The sequence below is a fragment of the Aplysia californica genome, unplaced genomic scaffold (genome assembly GCF_000002075.1).
Source record: "Aplysia californica isolate F4 #8 unplaced genomic scaffold, AplCal3.0 scaffold00154, whole genome shotgun sequence".
NCBI lineage: Eukaryota > Metazoa > Mollusca > Gastropoda > Aplysiida > Aplysiidae > Aplysia > Aplysia californica.
The window spans coordinates 613,239-616,408 of NW_004797424.1; the positions used below are offsets into that span (position 1 = coordinate 613,239).

Genomic DNA, 3,170 nt, shown 5'->3' on the forward strand with positions numbered 1-3,170 from the left:
CTTCTTCTTCTTCTTCTTCTTCTTCTTCTTCTTCTTCTTCTTCTTCTTCTTCTCCTTTTATTCCTGATAAAGTTTCAGCAGTCGTGATGATATTCGTCGCGAGCCTTTCAAGACGTGAGCGAAGGCACTCACCCACTTGCTGTGTTTCTTAAAAAATAATCATAATACATGACATTTAATATAACGCTCACCCCGATTAAAGTACACAGGCTCTGAGCGCTTTACAATACAACAATACAATGTACAACAGCTGCATAAAACGTTGTGTTCTGACCAAAAGAAAATTACTCCAAATATTCATTTGACTAATTTTAAAAACAGAAATGATCCACAGGAAACTTGGAGTCTTTTCAAGTTACGTAAAAGTACAGTGTCCACCCCCTCCCCCATGTCTAACGAGCCCATCACAACGTTGATACCCCTTTATTTTCTGTTCCCGTAGAACATACCGGTATCCCTTCCCTGTCACCTGACACCTGACACCCCCACCCCCACCCCCCTTCCCTTTTTTCATAGTGGTCCCAGATCTGCACGCTAGGTCAAGCACGTTCAAAATAGGGAAGGGAAAGGGGGGGGGTACTTTACTTAATTCGACTTACGGCTTGCCCTTTCTTTCTCTCTCTCTCCCTCTTGTATCATAACGGCACCATCGCCCAGAGAAGACCCCACCTTGATTCCGGTGTGCTGAGATTTATTTTCCCCCAAGTATCTTGGTCTTTCTGCAAGGACGTTGTATCCCTCTTTGCCCGGGTAGGCCCTGACATGCAAAGTCGAAGACCGCCTCTTATATGATTTAAACTTCCTCGATGGATGCATAAAACATCTGCACTTTGTATTGTATTATTTCAGGTCAAGTATGTTGCAAAAAAGGGTCTGTGAAACCTCCGCCCCCAAAACCTGTAAGTCACAGTAATTAAAAAATTATGCTGTACTTGTGAAACCGAAAGAAAGGGAAAAGTGAGAATTGTGTGCGTGTGCCTGTGTGTGTGCGTGTGTGTGTGTGTGTGTGTGTGTGAGAGAGAGAGAGAGAGAGAGAGTATGACGTTTATGCATGTACGTGTGTGCGGTTTTGCTTTTGCATCTGAGCATTTGGGTGTATGTGTAAAAGTAAGTACATGTACACGCCATTATTGTCACGTCAGCAACTGTACACACAATGCGCTTGAGGTAAGTGATAAATGGGACTGTAAAAAAAAAGGAAAGAAAAACTAAATTGTGTCCATGCGGGCTTAAAGCTGTTTCAATAAAACACATTAATTTACTAATTACAATACGTCTAAAACATTTCTTTTTGTCCCTTGAGAGCATTATAGTGTTAGGTATTATATAAAAAATTATTGAAACATTTTAGCCTTATTTGTAATGATTAGTTAAAATTGTAATCAAATTTTTCTTTCCTGGTGGAATGTCCGTCATCCTTCACTTTTCATTAAGTGTTCAGTTGCCATACATATTAAAAACACACAATAAGCATATAGGTAATAGTATTAGCAATTGCAATCAAGGCTTTAGAGATCAACATGTACTGACATCGATACAATAAAAGCATTTACAATTATTCATTGATTATTTTAAGAAACGCTTACAATAAAACAATGGCAATACTTAAAAAATTACCCCCAAAAAGACGCTTACAAACAAAACACTATGTAGCTGTTACGATAAAACATTTACTGCAAAACGCTTACAAACACACACAAAAAAACCCCACCCATTACAATGAAACACTTACAATAATACGTTTACGGTGACATATTTACGGAAAGAAAACACTAGAAATTGCTTACAACAAAATACTTACAGTTACAATACATAGAGCAGCTGGTTGCGGGGGCGTTAAAGTTCTTCTCAGGGAGGTTCTCGTGGTCGAGAGGTTACGGTGTTCGCTTCTCATTTAATAGGTCTCGGGTTCGAATCCACATAGTGACGGAAAATATTCTTCACTAAAAGTGTTATCCTTTCACCTTCTTTATCGTGCTCTCTAACAATGTTCTGTCGTCTGCTTTCGCCTCCATGTTCTTCCCCCACCCACCTCACGTCCTCCTTTGCCCCCTCCTCTGGGCCCGTGACTCTTTCTGCAGCCTTTCTACTGCTAATTTTTGGCTCCTTATTACTGCTGTCTTTCAGCCACACCCCTGATCTTATGGTAGGTAAGATCGAACACCTAGTCTTCTCGGATAAGGGCAAAAAATCCGAAGGTCCCGTGTGCAAGTTGCGCACGTTAAAGATCCCTTGGTGGTCCAAAATTGATAAGAATAGGCTTCGGCTGCCACCCGGGGAAAATTCCAAATTTCCTACAAACTGAAAATGTGTGGTGTGTCCCGGGCGCTCATAATTCATAATATGACCTTATGCAGTTACGAGGGCCTTAAAACACTTTTTTTAAAATTAAAGATTCTTCTCACCCCTAGATCGCTTGCCCGTACAAGTGTACCTCGTCCTACAATTGTGAGGAATCGGAGCCGTCGGGAGCCTGTCCCTTCTACAGCGACGTCTGTTGCAAGAAGGAAAAACATATCTTCGGCATAAGTTTTCACGTACGTATCATCATCATAGCGGTACTTTATACGGGGTGCTTATTGCGGATGGGATCGGATCAGGTCGGATCGGGTCGGTTCGAATCGATCGCCAGACTCGTCGCCAGAAACAAACGTGTTTGTTTTTTAGGTGACGGGTCGGGTGCGATCGGCCTGTGCCACGATAGCCGCTTTACGCCCTCAATCTGGTTTGCAAACCGACCCAATCACACCCGATCCCCCAATGGGCACCCCGTATTACACTCACAAAGTTCGACATGACATTTTTGACCTTTTTGAGTTATTGAGACCATGAGGTTAGATACCAAATTATGTCCTGTTTGCTCTGTAAAAGTCGTAAAATTATTCGGAGTCGTTATCAACATATTCAAAGAATTGCTTTCTTAAAATAAGTTAAAAGTTTGCCATGTTGCTAAATTCAGATTTTTTTCTGCAAAATTTCTTTAAAACTGGGTATTGAGCAGATAGACCTTTGTAATTCTAGAGAAGCAATGAACAATCTGGGCAGAATAATGAATAGAGAGCTATGATCCCTGTTGTCTGTCCCAAATCTGCCATTTGATGATGATGATGATGATGATGATGATGATGATGATGATGATGATGATGATGATGATGATGATGATGATGATA

The 3,170-nt window shown here is 41.1% G+C and overlaps 1 long non-coding RNA gene across 1 annotated transcript in view; it reads left to right on the plus strand.

Moving 5' to 3' along the window:
* Positions 1-836: 836 nt before the first annotated feature.
* The window catches only part of LOC106011643, a 3,395-nt gene continuing 1,061 nt past the window's right edge, over positions 837-3,170 (plus strand). The window contains exons 1-2 of the long non-coding RNA XR_001184795.1: positions 837-899; positions 2,412-2,537. This is a non-coding gene — a long non-coding RNA (uncharacterized LOC106011643). The remainder of the gene's footprint in view (positions 900-2,411; positions 2,538-3,170) is intronic.